The sequence below is a fragment of the Erinaceus europaeus genome, chromosome 19 (genome assembly GCF_950295315.1).
Source record: "Erinaceus europaeus chromosome 19, mEriEur2.1, whole genome shotgun sequence".
NCBI lineage: Eukaryota > Metazoa > Chordata > Mammalia > Eulipotyphla > Erinaceidae > Erinaceus > Erinaceus europaeus.
The window spans coordinates 39,557,903-39,585,538 of NC_080180.1; the positions used below are offsets into that span (position 1 = coordinate 39,557,903).

The 27,636-nt window shown below is 36.8% G+C and overlaps 1 protein-coding gene across 1 annotated transcript in view; it reads left to right on the plus strand.

Annotated features, from left to right (window-relative positions):
• The window catches only part of MARCHF1 (membrane associated ring-CH-type finger 1), an 853,606-nt gene that overhangs the window by 270,742 nt on the left and 555,228 nt on the right, over positions 1 to 27,636 (plus strand). The window contains exon 4 of the mRNA XM_060178875.1: positions 13,757 to 13,834. The gene's annotated coding sequence lies outside the window, so the exon portion shown is untranslated. The remainder of the gene's footprint in view (positions 1 to 13,756; positions 13,835 to 27,636) is intronic.

Sequence of the window (27,636 nt, forward strand, 5' to 3'; positions counted from 1 at the left end):
TCACTCTTTCCAAATTCAAAATTAGGAAAGTCTCAAATAGTTTCTTACTTTTGTTTAAATACAGCCACAGAAAATAGGAAAGCACAAGGTCATTCTAAGTAATGCACTATATTAAATCATTACCGTTATCTTCAGACTGTTTTTGCATAATCAATATTTTTGAGGCATAATATGAAGCCATTATAAAACTGACTTTCCACTTTAAAGTGATTTGGGTTCATCATTATGCGATTAGGAATTTTCAATTATTTGATTTGAGAGGAAAATTACATTTTCTGTGACAAGAGCTCTTTCTTCTTTCACCTTAATCACTATGATTCTATTGTAGAGAGGAAATAAAGGGGGGTACCACAAAATCCAAAAATTTAGGTGGGATAATATTTTGGTAAAATAATGTACCTAATGTCCCTGTGCCAACTATTTCACTAAAGTGTCACAATGCTTTTAGTTGAAAGAAGTATTAATAACCAATGTCTCCACTTTTTACCTTCCCCTTCTTCAAATTCACTTTTCTTGATTCAGTTCAGAAGCAAGGTAGACATTTGTACAGAGTTGAGTTGGGGTATGAGAAAGTAGTTGGGTAGAAAAAAATTTAGAAATATGAACAGGGAACCTATGTGTTAAGAGTTGGTTAATTGTGATGTTGTCTGAGATCATCAGAATGACCATATATATAACATTGACTGATTGATTTAATAGAGGCAAAGAAATTGAGAAAGGGGAATGTGGGGAGAGGGGAAGAGAGATAACTGCAGTACTACTTCAGAGCTTGTGAAGCTTTCCTTCTGTGGTTGGGGACCTGGATCTTGAACCTTGGTCTATGTATGAAGGTTTTAAGCCTAGACTGTACTTTGGAAACTAGTGGACGGAGAAACCAAGAGGGGAAGTGGAAAGTGTGCATATTATTTCATATTTGTAGAGGATTATCTTCAGTAGAAAGTAAAATGTTGGGCCAATGGGTAATATCCCCAGTTTTGTTAGATACTTCATAATATTCAAAGTAAGAGAATACAAATAAACTATGGTCCTATTAGGAAGATAATAGGACCAGGAATCCCCAAACCCCACTGAGAGGACTTGAAACTAATACCCTTTGTTTTAGTTACCTGAAGTTAGAGTCATTTGTTTCCCCCATAGAGAGGGAAGGGAGAAAAAGAACACCTGAAGAAGAAGTCAGACTTTTTGTTTCCCTAAGACAGTGAGAATTAAAAGGAAGAGGACCTGATGAAGTAATAGTTATTATGGAATAGATATGGGCTTGTCTTTAAAAGGAAGTCAGTGGAGCCTTAAAAAGTAGCGCCTGGAGTATAAGGCCAATAGAAAAGTTAGATCATTTAAACATATCAATGAACAGTTCATTCCAGGCAAACAAGTCAGAATATTAGAATTTGTTATTCTATTCTGTCTGGATGACTCCGTGGATCTATACGAGTGTCTTCATTTTCCTAAATAGTTATAAAATAAATGCTGGATAACAAACTCCTTAATTCTTTGTGGAAATCTACACAGACCAGCCAGACACTATGGGAAAGACATTTGGGTCTCATTCTCTCACAACAGTCCTATTTTTAGCCCTACCAAGTTCTTATTCTTGTATTTTGACAAGTGACATGTGGCTTTTCATTTAATTTGCATTCACTGGAATACCTTTGCACATTCTTGTGTATTTATATTTTTAAATCCATTTCAGTTAGTCATAGCTTTTGTATTCAGAACCCATTTTCTTATTTTTTAGAAACAATGTTAAAGATGAATTAAAAATAGTTATGTTTATTGAAATAATATAATATTTGGTTTTGATTTAGCAATACTAAAATTAACTTTGAAAATTTTCATATTTTTTGTTTGTTAGGGGTTGTGTTTACTTTTATGTTGTATTTAGTAAGACGTCTTTTTAATTTTTATTAACTATATTTATCAATTGAATAGAGATAGCTAGAAATCAAAAGGAAGAGGGGGGTAGAGAGAGAAAGAAACAGAGAGACACCTGCAGTACTGCTTTACCACTTATAACACTACCCCCCCACACATATAGGGGCTAGGGTGTGAACCCAGGTCCTTGAGCATTATATCATATGCACTGAGCTGGATGTGCCACTACCCGGCCCCAACACTTACATTAATCAATCCATTCATTCATTCATTCATTCATTCATTCATTTATTCATTTATTGGATAGAAACAGAATGAAGCTGAGATGGAAGGGAGATGTAACCAGTAAGATAGAAAGAGAGATACCTGTAGCACTGCTTCACTGCTCATCGAGTTTCCAGGGGCTTGAACCTTTCCAGGGGGCTTTTTGCTTATGGTAATGTGTGCACTCAACCTAGTGAGTCACCATCCAGCTGTGCAAGACTTACATCTTTATTCTTGCATTATATTTATCATAATATTTATTATGATGCCCTTGTTTTATCTTTCTGCTATTTGGATTTTCCATTTTTACTGTTTAATAATATCCTTTGGGAGTTGGGCTGTAGGGCAGCTGGTTAAGCACACATGGTGCAAAGTGCAAGGACCTGCGTAAGGATCCCGGTTTGAGCCCCCAGCTCCCCACCTGCAGGGGAGTCACTTCACAGGCGGTGAAGCAGGTCTGCAGGTGTCTCTCTTTCTCTCCCCCTCTCTGTCTTCCCCTCCTCTATCCATTTCTCTCTGTCCTGTCTAACAACGACAAAAACAATAATAACTACAACAACAATAAAAACAAGGACAACAAAAAGGAAAATAAATAAAATTTTTAAAAAGGTTTAAAATAATATCCTTTATCTCTTTCAGTGCAACAAGGAGATTACTCGTTTCCTTCTCTTTTCAGTTTATAGGTGAATTACTTCTCCACTACTTAAATTTATAATATTTATTCAAACATATCTGGGGATATTATAAATTTATGGTAAGAAAGAAGTATTTGGTTTTCATCTAGCTCTCCACATTCAGGCAGAGATTCTAATGTCCTTGGAATTTCTTGTCATATGAGTGTCATGAGGGTGTCCTATGAGGTAGAAACACTTAAGCATGGGAGCTATTTACCAGTAGAGCCACAATGGGGATTAGGCTGAAACATTCAGTAATATCTCTGACTTTTGGGGTAGAGATAGGGGCGAGAGCTTGAAAAGGTCACTAAAAACTAATGATCTAATCAATAATGCCCATGTAGTGAGATCAGTGTGAAAACTCAAAAGATGGGGTCTTCAAAACCTTTGAGTTGATGAACACCTAGAGATTTGGAAAAGAGTACTATACATACTCTTTCTTATTGCTTCGCTCCAGGAATATTTTATATTTGAATATTCAGTTGCATCTTTTACCATATCTTTTGAGAATAAGCTAGTTATTCAATAAGTAGGAGGTTTGCTTTTGGTTCAGAATATTTCAAGAAACATCTTGCAATTAAAAAATTGAATTCTAATTAATGTTATCTCTCTTGTACCACTTAGACTTCGTTTGTTTCACTAATACTCTTTCAACTTTTTTTTTTTTTTGCCTCCAGGGTTATTGCTGGGGCTCAGTGTGTGCAATATGAATCCACTGTTCCTGCAGGCCATTTTTCACATTTTGTTGTCCTTGTTGTTGTTGTTATTTTGCCATTGCTGCTCTTGCTTTTGGATAGGACGGAGAGAAATCAAGAGAGGAGGGGAAGACAGAGAGGGGGAGAGCAAGACAGACACCTGCAGGCATACTTCACCGCTTGTCAAGTGTCTCCCCTGCAGGTGGGGAGACAGGAGTTTGAACTGGGACCCTTACGCTGGGACTTACGCTTCATGCCATATGCACTTAACCTACTGCACTGCCTCACCTCCAGCCCCCTCTCTTAACTTTTTACCTCTGTCTGTGGATGGACCAGGAGCTGTTAACTTCAAGTATTTATTTACATGCTATTGGAAGTTTAGTAACTGTCTCTTAGTTATGCTAATGAGTGATGTTTTGCATATTCTTATATATATCAGTGATGTTTTCCATATTAATATATGTACGTATATATAAAAGTTCCATGAAGGATGTCACAAAGCTGATGACTTCATCTTTTTGATAGCTGAATAGTATCCCATTGTGTGTGTGTGTGTGTGTATATATATATATATATATATATATATATATATATATATATATATATATATATATATATTACAACTTTCTTAGCAATCACCTCTTTGTTGAGCATCTGGGTTTGGAGGAAAAGTAAAGAGGTACTCATTCACACCAGAGATATTGGACCAAAAGTTTTAGCATTACTTAAGAATTTGTTTGAAATGGAGAAATCAAGCCCAGTTCTGACCTAGTGAATCTGAATCTACATGTTATAAATGTCCCTGTAAAACATGTGTGTCCATTAAGATGGATTAAGCATTGCCCTAGTGAGAAAGTCATTACTTGTATTATAAAGTGATCTCTTAAAATGGTCAGATTTTGTTATTTAAAAGAGATACTGATTTTGCATATTTTTAAGTTTGGAAAAATTTGGACTACTTCTGTATATTAGTGTTCTCCAAGTATATTTTTGTTTGGTCTTTAAGTGTTCATACTTATACTTGCTCTGAGGGGACATTCAGGTTCTAGTGCATGATGAAAAAGAATATAGGCTAGGGGTGAGAGTGTTTTGCAGAAAATTTGAAATTTTATACATGCACCAACAACTGTATTTACTGTAAAACATTAACCTCTCCAATTAAAAAAAAAAGGGACAAGACAGCAAAATAAAAACTATAGAGTTAATTAGAATTTTTTTGAGTTGTTGTTTTCTCCGAGCTATGTTGTTTTCGCCGGGCTGGCTTCACGGGCGGGTAACAGACGACCAGGGACTCATAGTTGAGCTGTAGGCAGTATCTCTTTATTCATGCAGGACGCAGCACAATCTAAGCTGAGCTAAGCTAAACTCAAGGTACAGTACCGTAAAACTCACATTGAGTGAGGTAGAAAAGAGAATGTCAAGGCAAAGAAAGAGTTAACTAACCAAACTTTAAGAAAGAGAGAAGCCCCCAGATAATAGGAGACCTTGAGAAAGGTAACCCCCACCCTCAACTCCAGTTGTGTATCTTATGCTGAGGGCAAACTTTCCCAGACACAGCTTACTTTTACTGTGCAGTAAAAGATAACAATAATCATAACAGTATTAACTAAGCCAGATTCTGAGCAATGGGTACGAGTCCCAGGTTCTTTCTTTCCTTCTTTCTTTCTTTCTTTCTTTCTTTCTTTCTTTCTTTCTTTCTTTCTTTCTTTTTTTTTTTATAAGAAAGGAATAATTAATAAAACCATAGGGTAGGAGGGGTACAACTCCACACAATTCCCACCACCCAATCTCCATATCCCACCCCCTCCCATGATAGCTTTCCCATTCTCTATCCCTCTGGGAGCATGGACCCAGGGTCATTGTGGGTTGCAGAAGGTAGAAGGTCTGGCTTCTGTAATTGCTTCCTCGCTGAACATGGGCGTTGACTGGCCGGTCCATACTCCCAGTCTGCCTCTCTCTTTCCCTAGTAGGGTGGGTCTCTGGGGAAGCTGAGCTCCAGGACACATTGGTGGGGTCTTCAATCCAGGGAAGCCTGGCCAGCATCCTGATGGCATCTGGAACCTGGTGACTCAAAAGAGAGTTAACATACAAAGCCAAACAAATTGTTGAGCAATCATGGACCCAAAGCTTGGAATAGTGGAGAGGAAGTGTTAGGGAGGTACTCACTGCAAACTCTAGTGTACTTCTGCTTTCAGGTATATATTTTGCACTAGTTTATGGATACGTGTGAACATATGCTCTCTCTCACAGAAACTGGTGTAAATCTAGGTTTTGGGACTTTGTTAGAAAGTGAACCACCTGAGATGAAATTAGAGTATACTATGAAAGGAAAGGTCTCACCCGAGTAATGAAGCTGAAGGGTTGTCATTCCACATGTGAAGTCTCTGGACACAGTCTGAAGTGAAGCATGTTCTTAACTTTGCATCCTCTGTAATGATGAATTTTGCTCTCAGCCTGCACCTGTATGTAAGCTTGGACCATCCCTTTGTTCCACATGCACAATTCTTTAGAGCACGAACTCCGAGACCTGTTAACATTACTAAAGTTCCTCATCATTGAGAGACAGGGTGGGAGTATGACTCGACCTGTCAATGCCCATGATCAGCAGGGAAACAATTAAAGAAGCCAGACCTTCCACCTTCTGTACCCCATAATGAACTTGCGGTAAAGAACAGGAAAGTTATCAGGGGAGAGGATGGGATGTGGAGTTCTGGTGGCAGGAATTGTGTGGAGTTGTACCTCTCTTATTCTATAGTTTTTGTCAGTGTTTCCTTTTTATAAATAAAAATTATATATATGTTTCTCCTCATTGACTACATTGGTTGGCTTTGATTCTCAAACCCGAACCCTGAGCATCTCCTCAAAGTTATTGTATGTTATTTTCTTTAACATTTTCCTTCTTAAATGTTAAACTTTAAGAGTCTGTAAAGATTTGTCTTTTTATGGTATACTTAATTAACAAATTCTCACCAGTATTTATATGAGATACTCAAAAATATCAGCATGCAAATTCCTAAAAGTTACAGTTGACTATGCAAAGCCTTCGTCATGAACTCTGTCATGAATTACTGTGTTCACAGTAATTTGAAAAAAAGCTAATGTTTCCATGGAAATGAATGATTCATTACTTCTGCATATGATTTTTTTAATTTCATATACCATTTCTCAAATGATTTATAAAATTGCAAGATGCCAATATGTGTAGTCTGAATAAATATTCTTTTCAAAATATTATCAGTTTTCATCATAATCTTTGCCAAATTCAGAGAAATTACATTAGCACTCTGATAAACTTTGTTGGATGATCTTTTGAACACATTTGCCCAAATGAAACTCATGCATACTCCATGTTTAAATAATGCTATGTTGTTTTGTTTCATTTAAAGTTGGCTCTTCAATAAAATATTGATTTTTCTCAAATTAGATTCAATTTCAATTAGGTGCCACATATTGCTGTCCATTTCACTTTACATGTGTTTACTCTACTGCCTGATTACTGTTTACTCACAAATAGTGGCTGATTTTTAATACTATTCACTTACGTATTTTAATAAGAGAAATATGGTGGTGCAGGGGATAGAACCTGGGACCTGAGCCCTGAGGAGTGAAAGTCTTTAACATAACTATGTGCCTTACCTGACTGATATGTTATGCTTGTAGAAATTCAATCTACAAGGCCTTTTACATAAATTTACAAGAATGTAGTGATATTTTTATTTGAGAAAATCAGAATATAAATATAGAAGCATCCTAAAAGTTGCTCTATCTATCTCCCTATCTCTGTCTCTCTCACTTTTCCCCCTGCATTATTACTTGGCTTCAGTGCCTACACTATGAGGTCTCTCCTTCTGTAAGCCATTTTGTTTTTGTTTTTCTTTTTTTATAGAGGGTAAGACGGAGAGAGACAGAAAGACATTTATAGCACTGCTCCATGGCTCATGAAGTTTCCCTGCAACATGTGGGGACTAGGGACTTGAACCCAGGTCTTTGCATGTTTGATGATTTTTAATAGTTTTATTGAAACCTGATAATCATTATAAGCATAGATAAAAGAGATAATTTCCATTCCATCTGTAATAATTCATATGACATTCTACTATAATTAATAGGTCTGAGATTCTCCTCTTTCTTTTGCTACTTTTTTTTTTTTTGGTCATTTGATTCTTACTCTCCAAAAAATTTTTATATATGTCAGATATTCTTTTGTCTTCTTTTGTTATAAGTTTGGTATTTATTAATTTATGGAATTTTAAAAATGATTTACAAGATTATAAGGATATGGTTCCACACCATACTTATTACCACCAGTATTCTATATCTTCCACCAACAATAACCAGTGTAGTTCTCAGTCTTACTTATTTTTATGAGAGATTCAAAGAGAAAGACAAGAGTACTACTTAGATTTGGCTTATGGTGGCCCTGAGGATTGACTCTGGAACCTTTGAGACTTCAAGTATGCAATTTCTGTTTGCTAATGTTGAACTATTTACCTAGAACACACATAGGCAGCCTCTCTCTCTCTCTCTCTCTCTCTCTCTCTCTTTATCCTCCTCCTTCTCTTGCTCCTTCCCTGCTCCCTTGATCCTATTGTTTCTTCTTTGGTTTTTTATCTCCTATGGACATGGGGTCTCACAGTGCTTCGTGTCACTATTTCCATGGCCTACTTTGTTATTCTTGTTTCAGCTACAGAGAAGGTAGTATAGGGGAAGATATACCACACATCCTGATTTTTTTTGTTGTTGTTGTCATGGCACTTCCGTATGGTGCTGGGACTCAGACTAGGGTTGTGCAAATGACATATTACATGTTGTCATATTACATGCTATCAGATTCTAAATGATTCTGCTCTGTAGCATTTTTATAATTATAATTAAATATATAATGGTATAATTAGTTAAACTATAGGCAGAAACTTCTCCAAACTGGAATGTAAGCATCTAGAGGTCAAAGACTCAAAGACTGCATTTGTATCTCTAGTTACTAAAACAATACCTAATATGTAAAGCAAGCTCAGTAAATAGTAAATAGCATGCTCTCTAACTGTTGAACTATCTTTCTGGTCCTGGTTTTTGTTTTAGTTTATTTTGTTTGTTTTATTCTATAACAGTACATTTCTTTATAAATTGTGCATATTACAATAGTGTTCTCATATTTTTTTATGTCCCTAAGCCCTTGGGAAAATGTTTCATCATAATATAATATGATATCAAAAAGTATGTTGCCTATCCTGGAAAGAAATCACAAATTTCAACATAACATGTGATTTGATTTTAGTATTCAAATTTCTGCACTGAAAATAGAAATTCTTGTGGTATAATATGTGAGTTATATATGGTAATCTAATTTAGGCTTGCATTATTTTTTTCTTTTGAATTATTAATAATGAATTACTAACAGAATAATTTATATCATAATGTAATCACCTTCTAAATTTAATTGGGGTCTCAGCAATTCCTTTATGTTGCAATAAACAAACCATGGTGATAAAATAAACTAAATTTAGTCAGTCCATTTATCCAATGAGAGAATGGATGTATTCAGTGGTTGATGAATTAAATATGTAGATGAGAAAAAAAGATAAGTGAAAAGATTCATATAGCAGTTTGTAGCCTCAGTGATTTTTGTTGTTGTTGCCAGGGTTTCATCACTCTGGGCTAGAATTTTCAGATGGAAAAATAATGGCACAGAAAAGAAAACAGAGAGTGAAAGACATCAAAGTAGCACAGCTTCCCTCAGAGTAGTGGGCACTGGGCTTGAACCTGAGTTGTGTGTATGACAAAGCAGGAGCTTTCCCTGGTGAGTTAATTTGCCATCCCCCACACACTTGAATAGAAGCTTAGATTAGGGCTAGGTGGTGGTGCACCTGATTGAGTGCACATGCTAGCACATGAAGGGCGTGGGTTAGAATCCCCAGTCCCCACCTGCAGGAAGTAAGCTTTAGAAGGGGTGAAGTATTGCTGCATGTGTCTCTCTTCTGTCCTCTATCTCTCCTTCCCCTCTCAATTCTTCTTTGTCTCTGACCAATAAATTGAGAATGAGAACATTTGAAAAATATAGAAGCACAGATTATCATGCACATTATAAACTCAACTCCATTTTGTTACAAATCTTTACATTGTGAAATTCATTTTCCCTTTACATTTATATAGGATGATGTATAAAACCTGTTCAATTATAAAAAACAATTGATATCATTTTTCAATAATTGCCATACTAAATATATAAAACACCTATCAGAGAGACTCCTCCAGCACTGCTTCCCTGCACGTGAAGCTTTGTCCCTGTAGCAGGGGATTCGGGGACTTGAATGTATGTCCTTGCACGTGGAATCGTATCCACTCAACCAGGTGTACCCCCACCAGTCTCCTCAACATTTTTAATAAAGCAGTGTTTTTACTTTAAACTTATATTCTCTTTCTTTCCAAGTGGGTCTGCAATACAGATTGGTGTGTGATTTGAAAGATAAATATCTTGTCTAATTATCAGGTGGAAATTAACTGATTATTAAATCTCAATAGCCCTCCCAATTTATTCCTGAATAATTTATGTCTGAAATATATTTCCCTATATGGTCCTCTATATACTTAGATATGAGGTTTATCTCAGTCACTCATACTAAGGTATTCTTGTCATCCATCCTACCAGAGGCTAAAACACATAGCATTGATGATGACCACAGTTTTGGTCATCTGTACATTTCCCAGGTACAGAACCTTTTTTTAATAAAATCTTTAGAGTTTTTTCTCTCCCTTCCTATTCTGTCCTCTCCTTCTCACTTTTTCTATATCTCTTTCTTTCCTTTAGCATCTCCCATGCCATTTCACACATGAGAGGAAGTCTTGGGTGTATATATCTGAAGAGGGAGAAATCTGGTTCATTAGGCCTCCAAAGGCCAAAGAATTGAAATGTTAAAGCAATAGAGTCAGTAACACAATTTTTTCTTAGTGCAATTAGTGACAGTTTAACTTTTGTGCAATTTGTTATGTTTACTGTTTCTTTTCTTTATTTTAATAGAGCTATTTGTTCTTTCATAGTACTTTGCATTTAAAACTCATGTTTTATCATTTAAAATTATCCTCTATTGTGTAATGTATAAAACAGTTCTTTATAACATGGAAACCTTTCAGATTATTCAGTTTAATTTAAGAAAAACCTAATGGTAGTAATAACTGAAACTCATGACAGTAGTTGAAATATCCTGAACCTAGATAAATGGCACTAAACTTAAAATGTCATATGTAATTGTTAGTTGACATTTTATTGCAGATATTCTTCTCATTTATGCATGTGACAAATCAAAATAGTAATTTATGTAAAATGGAAACAATAGTGATGACCCATTTTTAAAAATGCACTGATGGAGGCCTGGCGGGTTAAGTGCACATGGCGCAAAACTCAAAGCCCTGAATAAGAATCCCAGTTCCAGCTCCAGGCTCCCCACCTGCAGGGGGGTAGCTTTACAAGTGGTGAAGCAGGTCTGCAGATGTCTATCTTTCTCTCCCCCTCTCTATCTGCCCCTCCTCTCTCCATTTCTCTCTGTCCTATCCAACAGCAATGGCAACAATAACATTAACAACAACAACAACAAAGGCAACAAAATGGGAAAAATAGTCTCCAGGAGCAGTACAGTGCAGGCACCAAGCCCCAGCAATAACCCTAGAGGCAAAAAAAAAAAAAAAATACTGATAATCATTATAAAATGAACGTAAACTCATAGGTATTTCCTGTGGATATATTTCTGTGGACCGGGTGGTGGCACACCTGGCTGAGCACACTTGTTACAATATGCAAGGACCCAGGTTCAAGCCCCCAGTCTCCATCTGCAGGGGGAAAGCTTCACAAGTGGTGAAGCAGTGCTGCAGGTATCTCTCTGTCCCTCACACTTTTTATCTGTCTCTTCCCTCTCGATTTCTGACTGTCTCTATCCAATAAATAAAGATAATTTTTAAAAAATTGGAATTAAAAATATTTTTGTTCTTTAATTGATTTATCTAATTTTTTGTATGCTGTTTTTTGTTTTCGGCTGTTGACCCTGTGACAGTAGCTAATTTGTAAAATCAACTTATGAATTCCATAAACAAAATTTTTAAAAATTATTTATTTATTTATTTATATTGCTGGGTCTAGGTGCCAGTGCTATGGATAATCTGCTCTTGGTGGACATTTTTTCATTTTTTACTTTTTTTTTCCTATTTTATTCAACAGAACAGAGAGAAATTGATAGGGGAGGGGGGACAAAGAGAGACATACAAACAGAAACCTGCAGACCTGCTTCACTGCTCCTGAAGTGACCTCACTAAAGGTGGGGAGAGTCGGTTCAAACCCGGGTCCATGAGGCTAAACGGGGTGTGACGCCACCCAGTCCCCATAGGCAAACTTATTTCCATAACATTACAATCTCTAATTTTATTCTGTGCACATTGATACCATAAGCAGATACAACTGGTATGGCAATATGTTTTCTACAACTGCTGTGTTACTCTATACATCTTGGAAATACAATCAAAAAGTGACCATGGAGGTGACTGTGGTAGAAAACAGGATTTGGAGACCGGGTGGTAGCGCAGCAGGTTAAGTGCACATCTCGCCAAGTTCAAGGACCAGAAGGACCCTTGGTGCCGCTGACTCCCCACTGTCAGGGACAGGGGGTTGCTTCACAAGTGGTAAAGCAGGTCTGCAGGCGTCTGTTTTTCTCTTCTCCTCTCTATCTTCCCCTCCTTTATCAATTTCTCTTTGTCCTATCCAAGAAAAATTACAGCAATAACAATAGTAACAGCAACAATTAAAAAACAAGGGCAACAGAAGGGGAAAAATGGCCTCCAGGAGCAGTGTATTTGTAGTGTAGGCACCGAACCCCAGCAATAACCCTAGAGGCAAAAAAGGAGGAGGGGGAGGAGGAGAAGAAGAAGAAGTAGAAGAGGAAGGAAAACAGAAAACAGAATTTATACATGTGAGCTGACAGTGTGAAATGCTGCTCATCCTATCTGTCAGAGTAAAGCTCTGGCTCTTTTCCTCATTAAAATAGTAAAAACTTTTTAAAAGAAAAAAAAGAACAATAATATACTTTGCACTGTTCGTTACAAAACCTTGTAACTTGTGATTTTTTTTTTTCACATTAAAAAGAAAGAATATGGTGGCCAGCCGGTAGTACACCTGGTAGAGTGCACATGTTATTGTTTGAAAGAAAGCAGCTTTACAGCTTTAAGCCCCTAGTCCCCACCAACTGGGAGGAAGTGACACAAGTGGTGGAGCGGTGCTGCAGGTGTCTCACCTTCTCTCCCTTTCTGTCACTTATCTTGGGGATTTGCAGACATCATCTTTGGGCATGGCTATATTCCTGAGATCTGATAACTTTGTAAAATAATGTTTCTCTCTCTCTCTCTCTTTTTCTCAAAAAGATGGCAGGGAGAATGACTGTTGGAAATGGTAGGCCTTTGTGCAAGCAATGAGACACAAAACAAAACAAAACAAAAAACAAATATGGAGAGATTCTAAGATATGAATGACAGATATTAGTATGGATTAATGCATGTTTAACCTTTAAGCCAAATATCAGGAATTCAATATTGCTGTGATATTTGTCTTCTACTGAAGTAGATTATAAAACAAATAAAAGATAAGATAGTAGGTATATTCTACTCATGAGCAAACAAGAGGCAGTGAGGCATGTGCATATATCCCGTTTGCCTTGCTGTTGAGAATATAAGAATGTAAGAGTGAAAGTGTTTATAGCTTAGAATGGTATTCTTATTGCCTGTCCTTCAAGCGCTGTTTCTTTTCTTATCCATGCTCTTTATACTTACAACATTCTTTCTACTTTAGAGTATACCTTCATGAAATAGCAGTCTCAGACTGAGGCATATATTTTAGTTTGATTTTCAATCTCTCTATCTGGAGCAGGTGTTGAGTATTTTAATTGTTGTATCTCATAAAGTATATCAACTTTTATGTCATATTATACAGATAATTTTGATTTTTTATTTTAGAAAACAGGACTTTAGGTGACTTTTAAAAGAAGATATATACTATTTTAACAGTATTTGGGGACTATGCAGAAAATTATAAATTACTTCATGTTACTTGACTACAGGCACAAAAATAACCTTAGGGACAAACAGTAATAATGTGTAGCTATAATTTAGATAAACCTACACTTGTGTGGTCTCCCTGTTATACAGACTCAGTCTCCTTATACTTACTTTTTAGAATTCAGCCTTATTTATTTCAATTTTTTTCATTTTCTTTTGTAGGAAATGCACTCAAGAAGAGTTTTGAGAGAACATCCTTAATTGTCCTGCTGCGATTAGACAAAGCACTCCAGTTATTTTGTAAGTTCATTCATTTTTTTTAACTTTCATAAAGAAGCCTTTTTTTGCTGCAGATAACCTTTTATTTTTCATTTGAAATTAAGAGCTAAATTGATTTAATGGAGGACTTAATCAATTTTATTTTTAAATCTTTCTATTATACTTGATTCAATTTCAATATGTAATGAGTCTTTTTTAAGGTAAACTATTTTCTTTTATCTATTATTAAATGTTTGTGTGACTTGTGATAAGAACTTTATTCTGTTGATAAGTTAGATTGAAGAGAAAATGGTCTCAGTAATATCCATTGGGCCTGGGAAAGTATGTAATTACTCATAATGCCCTCAACTGCAGTGAATAAATAAATTTGATTTTATCTGTAGTAACTGTCTTATGTAGCCACAATGAAAGTCGAATATGACTGTCTTCAGGAAGCATATTGATATTGCCTGGTCACTAATGGTTGTACTTTGCATTCAAAAAGGATAATATTTGTCATGATCAGATATATATTACATAATTCTGGTGAACTAGACTAATACTTATTCAACCGACATGGCACAAATAAAGCAAAGAAAGGCTACTTACTGTGTTACTCTTTATGTTGAATGTTTCCTCAACCTTCACATTTTACATTCATTCTGTTTATATTAATGTTGAGAAATTTTGGCATTTCAACTTCAACCATAGAGTACAAATGAATTTCCTTCCTTTCTGATATTGCCTTCTGATAACTGAGATCCTTTGTATCTAGTGAGATTTCTGCAACTGATTTAATGAAATAGATTTCTGAAGTAGATCGAGAGAATGTAATATTTGCCATTTATTTGATATTCACAAACCCTTTCTTATTATTGTTCTTTCCATTCATATTATAGTGAATCTCTTACAATAAATAGCCAGGAGACCAACTAGGTTTTCAAAGGAGCTATAATTAGTGATAAAATAATCCAAGTAATTCATCATTATCACTGTTTTTTTTTTTTTTTTTTTAGCAGTAAATGTTTTGGTAGTGTCAGGCCCTCATGTACTACTTCCTGGATGACACTTTCATTAAAAAAAAAAAAAAAATCCAGGGCTGGGGACCGGGTGCTGGCTGGTGGTGCACATGTTACCATGTGCACGGACCGGACCCAGATTTGAGTCCCCAGAACCCACCTGCAGGGGGAAAGCTTTGCTTTTGTGAGTGGTTATTGTCATTATTATTGTTGTTATTGATGTCATTGTTTTTGGCTAGGACAGAAAGAAATGGAGAGAGGAGAGGAAGACAGAGGGCGAGAGAAAGGTAAATAACCTGCAGACCTGCTTCACCACTTGTGAGGCGACCCCCCTGCAGATGGGGAGCCTGGGTCTCAAGCCAGGATCCTTGTATTGGTCCTTGCGCTTTGCACCACCTGCACTTAACCCATTGTGCTATCGCCCATCTCCTCTTTGAAAGACTTTTTAAAGCAAAACATATCCTAATTTGCAGGAACTGTCTGAGAGAAAACAATATTAGTTAATCCAACATGAAATCTCCAGACCTAGAATTATCAAATCATAAATAAGCTTCTCTATACTAGTTTATTGGCTTCAGTCAGCATTGACTGGAGTCATACAGAGCAGAGAGTTAGCTGTGATTACACAAACAACACTCTCAGCCCTGGTATTAGTTAAGTAACTGTCTATTCCTTAATCACATATTAGTATATTTTCCTATAAAGTTTTTTAAGAAATGATAGAAATAGATCTCCTGTCTCTGGAATAAAAACTTCCCTGGGAACTAAATTTATTTAATATGGCTAAATTTATCTAAACAAATATTTTAATAGTCACATTAAAAAACAATCACAGCTATCTTTTTGCTATTACTGTTACTTGTTTAAGGATTTTACCTCACAAAGTAAATCCTTTAACAGACATTTTCATTATGTAATTTTGGACAGTGAAAGATTTTAGTTTAGAATTAACTTTTTTATATAATGCTAATTGTTCTATAGACTTTTTTTTTCACAGAAACTCAGTATGAAATGAAATTACTGTATTTTTTTTATCTGAAGAACTTAAGCAAATGAATGTTTGTACTACTACTGGGGAATTAGAATCAGGAAGGTACTCTGAGGCATGGAGAAAGTTTGGTGTGTGGTGGGTCAATATTATCGTTGTGATGCCCTTTCTTTTCTTTCTCCCCATTGTTTCTTTACAAGAAAGAGTGATAAATTGGTCTGGAGCAGTGGTATCTATCACACATGCTTGAAGCCCAACACTGCATTAAAAAAAAAATGTGAGGAATAACAGAAAGATAAAAGATATAACCACTGTTTTTAAAATTGCTGTATAGCATCATTGTGGAGGAAAAAATAAATATAGGATGAAAGTCAGCAAAAATAGGGTAACTACTTTAGAACTCTAACTTCCCACAGCTTTGTATACCTTTGTAAGCCTACACTTTGCGTGTAATGTGTGAGGCAAGCTCTGGAAGGCCTGCCTTGACCAACCCACATCCACCACTCCTTTGGCCAGCAGAGAGAGGTGTCATAGAGGAAGAGAAGAACAGGCCACGGTGGGGATGAATGTACAGTGACGACTCTGGACACTATGGTAGGGGATAGTGCATTTATTGAAGAAAAAGGCAGGTTTTATATGGATAAAAATAAGCCGGGTGCTGGGGCAACAAGCTGAATAGGGGCAAAAGTTTGATAGCAAGAACCAATTAGATAATTTTAGACACTAGCTTACTTCTAACAACTACGGCTCTTGACTTTCCCTTACCCGGGGTATGGGACTTAAGAACGAGGATGGGGCCCTTCGGGTTTCTCCACATTCCATTAAGCAAATCACGTTTATCCAGATCAGGTGGAGAGGGAACGGTTGCAGCCTCTAACTAGGGACTAACAAGATGGAGGTCAGGGAGGGTTGAGGAGGCTTATAGGTGAATGCCTTCTGTCCTCACAGAGAGGTATCTGGAGTTCCAATCAGGCTCAACCCACCATGTCCCCACAATAATGCGTATATTCAGAAACAGTAAAACAACAAATTTTTATTGAAGTACTGCTATGTAGATAATTACATATATCTGATGAAAATGGGGACAAGTAAATAGAAATGAAATTTAGATGGATACCAAAGAGCTGACATGACAGGAGAAGTTAAGAATAACAGATAGTCTGAAGCTCAGGGTATACAAAGTGTTCAGTGTGGGACAAGAGTTCAAATCAGACAGTTGTCTGGCTGATTAAAGAGCTCTTTACTGTGACTGTTCATCCAGATGTAGAATTAATCCCATTATATAGAAATGATTCTCAAAAGTTTGGTGGCTTTGCCATATATATATATAATTTATAAAAAGGAGTTGACTAAACCATAGAATAAGAGGGGTACAACTCTACAACTCCACACAATTCCCACCACCAGAACTCCATATCTGTATCCCCTCCCCTCCCCTGATAGCTTTTCTATTCTTTAACCCTCTTTGGGTATGGAACCAGGGTCATTATGGGTGCAGAAGGTGGAAGGTCTGGATTCTGTGATTGCTTCCCCACTGGACATGGGTATTGACAGGTTGATCCATACTCCCAGCCTGTCTTTCTTTCCCTAGTGGGACAGAGCTCTGGGGAATCAGAGCTCCAGGACACATTGGTGGGGTCGTCTGTCCAGGGAAGTCTGGTTGCCATCATGCTAGCATCTGGAACCTGGTGGCTGAAGAGAGTTAACATGCAAAGACAAGCAAGTTGTTGACCAATCATGGACCTAAAGGCTAGAGTAGTGCAGATGAAGAGTTGAGGGGGTCTCCATTTTGTAGATAGCTAGTAGGCATATTTTAGTCATATTCCAAAGGGCCTGTGGCTATACTAGTTTTTTTGTTTGTTTGTTTTTGTTTTTTCATTTTTCCCCGGAGCCTGAAATCTGATATGCCAGTGGATCAAAGTTATTGTCTGGGGAGATAATGTCATGGCTGGCAAAAGGACCAGAAATCTCAGGGAAGAGAGTAGCTATTATGGGAAAGGGGTATAAATATTGTTGACTGTAAACCCCATCAATTTGAGGTAATCTGGGGCCCATATTCAGCTTAGGAGCCTATGTGACCTCTACATCCCTATAGATCGGACCTCACATTCTGTGTCCATCAGTGGAAACATTCCAAGCTACCCCAATATTGACCCATCTTCCTCAGGTGTAGCGATAGAATATGTTGTCCATCTTCCCTTCAGAGGATGGAACAATTTCTTCTATTGTTGATTTAAGTTGAGGGCAAGGTCCTATGGGGGTCCACAAAGGAGTCTATTGTTTTGTTCCTGATAGAAATGACCAGTAACAATGGAGAGAGGGATTTATTAGAGGTCTACGCCCATCATGTCTGTTTGAGAATCTCAGGACTCCCCGAATAGGGCCCCAGCTGATGGTGTTGGACTGATAGCGACTAAAGAGTCATCATTAAAGCATGCTAGTCTCTTGCCCTTATTCAGATTTTGCAGTCTTGCTTTGATAAGGTTAGCTTTGGAATGAGTGAGGAAAGTGAATTAGGAAGTAGGCAAGGAGGGTATCTAAGTTTATGTAGACACTATTTCATTATGAGCTTTATACTGATTCACTGCAGACTAATGTGTACTTTTGCTGTCAGGTATATATTCTGTCCTAATTTATGGATACATGTTAACATAGGCTCTATCTCATGGGACCTGGTCTATATCTAGGTTTTGCAACTTTGCTAGGAAGTGAACCTCCTAAAATAGAATTAGAGAATCCTTTGAAACGAAAGCTCTCACCAGAGTAATTAGGGTGAAGGGTTGACATTCCATGCCTTATGTCTCTGGGCACAGTCTGAAGTGAAGCATGCTGAGGTGATACTCATTGCATTGATTAGGTTAGGATCAGTGGATGTAATATCATTTGGTATGAACTGAAAGAAGCATGCAGGAAAGTGAGCCCCACCCTAGAAGTTTCAGGACTGGGGAAATATAGGCTTTATAGAGGAAGTAGAAGTTTCCTGCTTTCTTAGGGTTTAAGAATCAATAGCTAGTTATTGTTCTAATCACATTGTTTGGCAATTGGGTTAACTTTGAAAAAATCCCTTTGTTAAGATTTACTGTACATCACCAAAATTCATGTCCTTTGACATTTGTATATAGCTGTGCCACCAGTTGCTTCTGTTCTCACTGGTGTAAGCATTTAAGAGAGTTAACATATCAAAGACTCAACCTATATATTAAAAAGACTCAGTCATGCTTTTAAAAGTTTGAGACATTCAATAAATTTCCCCTCTCATATTAATTAGTGATTTATAAGACTACAAATATATAGGAGTGTACATAAACATCATCCCCACCAACGAAAGACTATGTTCCATTTCATCCCCTTAACCCCAGCCCTGTGAAGCTGAACATCCACCCTTATATAATTTTAAGGTTCCCCCATTAAACAGTATCGCCCTATTTGGTAAACTCTTAGTTTAACATTCCTTGTACCAGGAGATAGGTCAAAAGGATAGATACAAATTATTAATCAATCCCATTTTCTCCATGACCATCTCTTGCAGAAAGGAGTAAGAGGATATAATACATCTGTGTACTGGTACGTGCCGAGAGCAAGATGCAATCTGTTACACTTGCTCACTAATGATTTGTTAATTCATTAGTAGTCATCTATTTACTCTGTGACCAGAAGTAAACGTTCTCTAAAGAAAGCCAATTGCCTTGATATTTAAAATTTTAAAAACAAATAACTACTTAAAAATACATAGAAGATCTAGAAGAGGAGAACAAAAGACAGATACCTGTGGAAGGTAGTAGATATAAAATAATAAAATAGTATGCACCTTGCCATGGAAACTTTAATGCTATAGTCTCTTTTACTCTCTTTATCTAAGTACCTCTATCTAGAAAAAATATTATTAAAGTAATATTAATTAAAAATAGCTGAGGACTGGGGAAACAGCATAATGGTTATGCAAAAGACTTTCATGCCTGAGTCTCTGAGTTCCCAGGTTCAATCTCCAGCAACACCATAAGCCAGAACTGAAGAGTGTTCTGGTCTTTCTGTATTATTTTCTCTGTATCACTCATTATAAAATAAATAAAATGGTGGCACAGTGGCTAAGAAACTAGACCCTCAAGCATGAGGTCTTGAGTTCAATCCCCAGCAGCACATGTACCAGAGTGATGTCTGGCTCTTTCTCTCTCTCCTCCTATCTTTCTCATTAATAAGTAAAATCTTTAAAAATAAAATAAACAAATAAATACAATATTTAAAAAATAGCTTAGTAGTTTCCTAAATGTTAGGGAAAAGTAACTTAGACTAATAACGCTTATTAGTTACTTTTCAAGAGGATTTTGAAGATTGGTGACATTTTTCCATATAAATTGTTTACAGTCCTACCAGGTAGACTAGAGTTAACAGTAGTGATTTAATGGGCATAAAGTATTATTTCATAATCTGTTCGTACTATTCTTGACACATTGCAATACACTGAAATGATCAATATTATCTAATCTACACTTCATTTATGGTGAGTGACAAGAAAAATATAGACTATGAATAACCCCTAACTGGTGGTGAATGGCAGGTACAGAATAACATTGGACAGGAAATAGTTGTGTAAAAAACAAAGCAAACAAGTGTGCAAGGACAAGTGTAACAGTCCACTATATATGTCTGAATGGGTTAGCCTCACCCTTTCTAAAAGAGAGGATGACAGTTTGCCAAAAGAAACATTTTTCACTCTCATGTTTTAAAAGATGTATATACATTTCAACAGCATCGTGGTGCATATCGTTAATAGAAACTTGAGAATATGTGTATATCTTTTGTTTGTTTCTTTTTTTCTTTATTTCTTTTGTATTGCCCTTTGGTAGATATCTTGAGCCAAACATCAGTTTAATTATACAAGTAAACAAAGTGATAATGACAACTTCTTGATTATCTAGAAACACCAGGAAACAGCATAAAGATTCTTAAAGGAGTATACAGTTGACAGCCTATGCCTTAGACAATTATATTGAATACCAGCTGTCTTCAGAAGGCTTAAGATAAAAGTTGTATGAAAAACATCACAGATAAGGTTGTAAGGCCTATCTTAAGGGTAGAATTTTTTTTTTCTGCTGAAAAAGTAGCTTCATGTTACAAATAATTTTCTTTAGAAAACAAATATACCTCATTGTGAAATTAAAGATAATGAACTCATTTATTTAAGCCATTAAAATGATTATTTAGCATTTATAGCTGGTCATTTTACTTATTACCAGAAGTTAAAGTACCTATGTGTACCTGGATGAATTTTTTCAGGAAGAATTCCAAATATTATAAAGTACTAAGCTGATACCTTCAAATGTTTATAATATTTTTTATCTTAAAGATTTGATGTAAGGTCTTGAAGATAACAAATGTCATGTCATCAATGTAATGAAACCTTAAATTTGCTCTCAACAAGTTTAATTTAAAACCTCATTGTGATGAACTTACTAGGTACATGTGGTATCAAATTAGGCTACAAACTATGTATTTCCCTTTTTTTTTCTTTTTGTCTATGTTCTACAATAGAGAACTATGGCAAATTTTTTTTTTAACTTGGAGATAAATTCCATTATATGGAAAAATGCTATGTAATGTAATTCATACATGTATAGAACAGTGATCAAAATAATCATCATTAAATCCTATTATGATACAAATTTTATTTATTTTTAATTCTCATAAGTTGCAGCAATGGTTTTTGCTGCTTAGAGCCATTTCCCCCTTTCTCTTTGTTCATAATTGCCACCCAAAGAATGCCATGCATTCTTTGACACCCAGGGTAAAACTTGCATCTTATTTTAAAAGAGTAAGGCTCTCTATTTCCATTGTGCTAAATACTTCACGTATTGTAAATGTATGCACATACATTCCTAACATTACAACCTCAGAAACAATATAGAAAATTTCCTTTTGAGTAATTTCCTTATTCAAAAAAAGATTTTCTACAAATGTGGCAAACTGTGATTTGTTTTCCCAGCATAATTAACAACTGTGACTTTGTTTCATTTTCTTAATACTTGCATTAGTGACTTCACCTTTTGTCCTGCTCTGACTTAATACTGAAAAAGGTTTTATGCATAACCGAATCTTAATATGCCTTATGTAATCTACCCTTTTACAGTAGCTTGTCTGATACTTATCTGAGAAAATGGGAGAGACCATGTTAAGAAATAGTTTATTTCACACTGATTTTTGTTTTACAGAGGGTCTTAATCAAATTGAAAGATCAACATGTAATATAGTAGTAATTTACAGTATATAAACGGAGGGGCTGAAACGATTATTCAACTTGACCTCAAATCTCTGTAATGTACCTTTTCCCCCTATACTTCCCATTATTGAAGAAATGAAATTGAGTCCTTACAAATTCTGGAGGCAGAATAGTGCATAAACATCCTAACTTTTCCAGGCTGTTTTCTATCTTTACCTCTCTGAGTCTTCTGTATAAGTCAGACTATTTACTTTTTTTTTTTTTAATTTTTTATTTAAGAAAGGATTAGTGAACAAAAGCATAAGGTAGGAGGGGTACAACTCCACACAATTCCCAACACCCAATCCCCATAACCCACCCCCTCCCCTGATAGCTTTCCCATTCTCTATCCCTCTGGGAGCATGGACTCAGGGTCGTTGAGGGATGCAGAAGGTAGAAGGTCTGGCTTCTGTAATTACTTCCCCGCTGAACATGGGCGTTGACTGGTCGGTCCATACCCCCAGTCTGCCTCTCTCTTTCCCTAGTAGGGTGTGACTCTGGAGAAGCTGAGCTCCAGGACACATTGGTGGGGTCTTCAATCCAGGGAAGCCTAACCAGCATCCTGGTGGCATCTGGAACCTGGTGATTGAAAAGAGAGTTAACATATGAAGCCAAACAATTTGTTGAGCAATCATGGATCCCAAGCTTGGAATAGTGGAGAGGAAGTGTTAGGGAGGTACTCACTGCAAACTCTAGTGTAGTCCTGCTTTCAGGTATATATTTTGCAGTAGTTTATGGATACGTGTGCACATAAGCTCTCTCTCACAGAAACTGGTGTATATCTAGGTTATGGGACTTTGTTGGAAAGTGAACTACCTGAGATGAAATTAGAGTGTACTATTAACGGAAAGGTCTCACCCGAGTAATGAAGCTGAAGGGTTGTCATTCCACACGTGAAGTCTCTGGATACATTCTGGGGTGAAGCATGTTGAGGTAGCAATCGTTGCTTTGGTTAGTTTGTGATCGGCAGATGCAATGTTGTTTGGTTTGGATTGGGAGATGCATACGGGAAAGTGGGCCCTATCCAAGGGTTCCAGGACTGGGGGAAGTAGGGGCTCTATAGTGAAGATGTGAGGTTCCTGCTGTCTTAGGGTTCAAAAAGACAATCGATAGTTAATATTATCATCACATTATTTGTTAATTGGGTTAACTTTGAAAAGTCCCTTTGTTATGGTTTCCTGGACAGTACCCAGTATCTTGTATATAGCTGTGCTATTGGAAGCTTCTAATCTACTTGGTCTAGGCTTTTGAGAGAGTCCGCATATCAAATACATAGCCTATATATTAAAAAGATTCAGTTTGTCTTTTGAGAAACTTTGAGACATACAATTGATTTCCCCCTCTCATATTAATTAACTACTGATTTATATGTCTACATTTTGCTAGGAGTGTACATAAACACCATTCCCACCACCAAAGGACTGTGACCCATCCCTCCCGCCCACTTCCACCCCCCACTGGCCCAGGAAGCTACATGCCTACCCCTCACCACTGGGTTTTTACTTTGGTGCCCTACTTACAATTTGATCAGGTCCTGCTTTTAGTTTCCCTTTCAGATCTTCTTAGTCAGCTTCTGTTGATGAGTGGGATCATCCCATACTCATCTTTATCTTTCTGACTTAATTCACTTAACATAATTCCTTCTAGCTCTGTCCAAGATGGGTCAGAGAAGGTGGGTTCATTGTTCTTGATAGCTGCATAGTATTCCATTGTGTATATATACCACAGCTTTCTCAGCCACTCATCTGTTGTTGGGCACCTGGGTTGCTTCCAGGTTTTAGCTATTATGAATTGTGCTGCTATGAACATAGGAGTACACACCTCTTTTTGGTTGGGTGTTATGGAGTCCTTGGGGTATAACCCCAGGAGAGGAATTATTGGGTCATATGGAAGGTCCATGTCTAGCCTTCTGAGAGTTTTCCAGACTGCTCTCCACAGAGGCTGTACCAATTTACATTCCCACCAGCAATGTAAAAGGGTTCCTCTGTCCCCACATCCTCTCCAGCATTTGTTGCTGCTGTCCTTTTTGATGTATGCCATTCTTACAGGAGTGAGGTGGTATCTTAGTGTTGTCTTGATTTGCATTTCTCTGATAATCAGTGACCTAGAGCAGTTTTTCATATGTTTGTTAGCCTTTTGGATCTCCTCTGTGGTGAATGTTTTGTTCATTTCCTCTGCCCATTTTTGGATGGGGTCATTTGCTTTTTTGCGGCTGAGTTTGCTGAGCTCTTTATATATTTTGGTGATTAGTTTCTTGTCTGATGTCTGGCATGTGAAGATCTTCTCCCATTCTGTGAGGGGTCTCTCTGTTTGTTTAATAGTTTCTTTGGATGTGCAGAAGCTTTTCAATTTGATGTAGTCCCATTGGTTTGTTTCTGCTTTGGTCTTCCTTGCAATTGGGTTTGATTCATCAAAGATGTCCTTGAGGTGTATGTGGGAAAGTGTTTTACCAATGTTTTCCTCTAAGTATTTGATTGTTTCTGGTCTGACATCTAGGTCTTTGATCCATTTGGAGTTGATTTTTGTTTCTGGTGAGATAAAGTGGTTCAATTTCATTCTTCTGCATGTTTCAACCCAGTTTTCCCAGCACCATTTATTGAAGAGAGCCTCCTTTTTCCATTTAATCCTTTGGGCCCCCTTATCAAAGACTAGATGCCCATAGGTGTTGGGATTTACTTCTGGGCTTTCAATTCTGTTCCACTGGTCTGTATGCCTATTTTTGTTCCAGTACCATGCTGTTTTGATGATGATGGCTTTATAATATAGTTTAAGGTCTGGGAGTGTGATGCCTCCATTTCTGTTTCTTTTCCTTAAGATGGTTTTGGCAATTCTAGGTGTTTTCAGGTTCCAGATAAATGATTGTAGCGTTTGTTCTATTCTCTTAAAGAAGCCTGGTGGAACTTTGATGGGTATTGCATTAAATTTGTATATGGCTCTGGGGAGAATATTCATTTTGATGATATTTATTCTTCCAATCCATGAGCATGGGATATCTTTCCATTTCTTGGTATCAGTTTCTATCTCCTTGAGTAGCGACTCATAGTTTTCAGTATACAAGTCTTTCACTTCTTTGGTCAACTTTATTCCTAGGTATTTGATTGATTTTGCTGAAACAGTAAATGGGAGTGATTTCTGGATGTCTTCTTCTTCAGATTTAGTGTTTGCATAAAGAAATGCCACTGATTTTTGTACATTGATTTTGTAGCCTGATACCTTGCTATATTGCCTAACAACTTCCAGTAATTTTCTACTGGATTCTTTAGGTCTTTCTATGTATACTATCATATCATCTGCAAATAGTGAGAGCTTGACTTCTTCCCTTCCAATCTGTATCCCTTTGATTTCTTTCTCTTGCCTGATTGCTATGGCAAGAACTTCCAATACTATGTTGAAGAGTAACGGTGACAGTGGACAGCCCTGTCTAGTCCCCGATCTGAGGGGGAATGCTTTCAGCTTCTCTCCATTGAGTATGATGTTGGCTGTAGGTTTGCTATATATAGACTCCACTATCTTGAGGAATTTCCCATCTATTCCCATTTTCTGTAGAGTTTTGAGCATGAATGGGTGTTGGATTTTGTCAAAGGCTTTCTCTGCATCTATTGAGATAATCATGTGGTTTTTGGCTTTGCTTTTATTGATGTGATGAATGACATTGATTGATTTACGGATGTTGAACCAGCCTTGCATTCCTGGGATGAATCCCACTTGGTCATGATGAACAATCTTTTTGATGTGTTGCTGTATCCGGTTGGCCAAGATCTTGTTTAATATTTTGGCATCTATGTTCATCAGAGATATTGGTCTGTAGTTTTCCTTTTTTGTTCTGTCCCTATCAGCTTTTGGTATCAGGGTGATGTTGGCTTCATAAAAGGTGGAAGGGAGTATTCCTGTTTCTTCAATCTTATGGAATAGCTTAAGAAGTATGGGCATTAACTGTTTCCTGAAAGTTTTGTAGAATTCATTTGTGAAGCCATCTGGTCCAGGACTTTTGTTGTTGGGGAGATTCTTAATAACGGTTTCAATTTCTTTGTCTGTGATTGGTGCATTTAGATTTTGTAGTTCTTCTTGGTTCAGTTTTGGAAGTGCATAGGTTTCTAGGAATTGTTCCATTTCTTCCAGATTCTCTAGCTTGGTGGCATATAGTTCTTTATAGAAGTTTCGCAGAATTCTCTGGATTTCTGTGGTGTCAGTTGTGATATCTCCTGCATCGTTTACAATTCTATTAATTTGAGTCTTCTCTCTTTTTTGTTTGGTGAGTCTGGCTAGGGGTTTGTCAATTTTGTTTAATCTTTCAAAGAACCAACATTTGGCTTCATTGATCTTTTGTATGGTTCTTTTATTTTCGATGTTGTTTATTTCTGCTCTAACTTTAGTGATTTCTGTCCTTCTGGTTGCTTTAGGGTTCCTTTGTTCCTCTTCCTCTAAGTCCTTGAGGTGTCTAGTAAGGTCGTTCATTTGGGCTTCTTCTTGGTGTTTAATATGTGATTGTATGGCTATAAGTTTCCCTCTCAGTACTGCTTTCGCTGTGTCCCAAATATTTTGATAGGTTGTGTCTTCATTTTCATTAGTTTCCAGGAACATTTGAATTTCCTGTTTGAGTGAGTCTCTGACCCAGTGGTTCTTAAGGAGCATGTTGTTTAGTTTCCAAATTCTATGTCTTTTAATAATTTTCCGTTTGTTGTTAAAAGTTAGTTTTACTCCACTGTGGTCTGAGAAGATACTTGGGATGATTTCAATGCTCTTGAATTTATTGATGCTGTCTTTGTGGCCTAACATGTGGTCTATCCTTGAGTATGTGTTATGTGGATTTGAAAAGAAGGTGTATTCCAGTTTTTTGGGGTGGAGGAGTCTGAAAATGTCCAAGAGGTCTAGTCTGTCAATCTCTTCATTCAATTCTCTTGTATCTTTATTGGTTCTCTGCTTTGTTGATCTGTCTAAGTGTGAGAGTGGGGTATTGAAGTCTCCCACTATTATTGTATTACTATTGATGTATTTTTGAAATTCTTTCAGTAGGTGTTTAATGTATTTAGATGGTCCCTCGTTGGGTGCATAGATGTTAATAATTGTTAAGTCTTCTTGGCTGATTGATCCTCTAATCATTATGTAATGTCCTTGCCTATCTTTTATTACTTTATTTAATTTAAAATCTATCGTGTCTGAGATGAGAATGGCTGTTCCTGCCCTTTTTTGTGGACCGTTAGCCTGTATGATAGTTTTCCATCCTTTCACTTTAAGTCTGTGTTTATCTTGTTGTGACAGATGGGATTCTTGCAAGCAGCATATGGTTGGGTTATGTTTTCTGATCCATCCCCCCACCCTGTGCCTTTTGATGGGTGAGTTTAAGCCATTGACATTTATTGATATTATGGATTTAATGTATTGTAGTGCCATTGTTCTAAAAAACGATTTGTTTACTCTGATATATTACAAGTATTATAGTGATGTTCTTGTTTATAAGAGGTCTTTTAGTACCTCTTTCAGGGCCGGCTTGGTGATAGTTGCCTCCTTTAACTGTTGTTTGTCTAAGAAGGTTTTGATCCCTCCGTCTAGCTTGAATGAAAGTCTAGCAGGATATATTATCCTT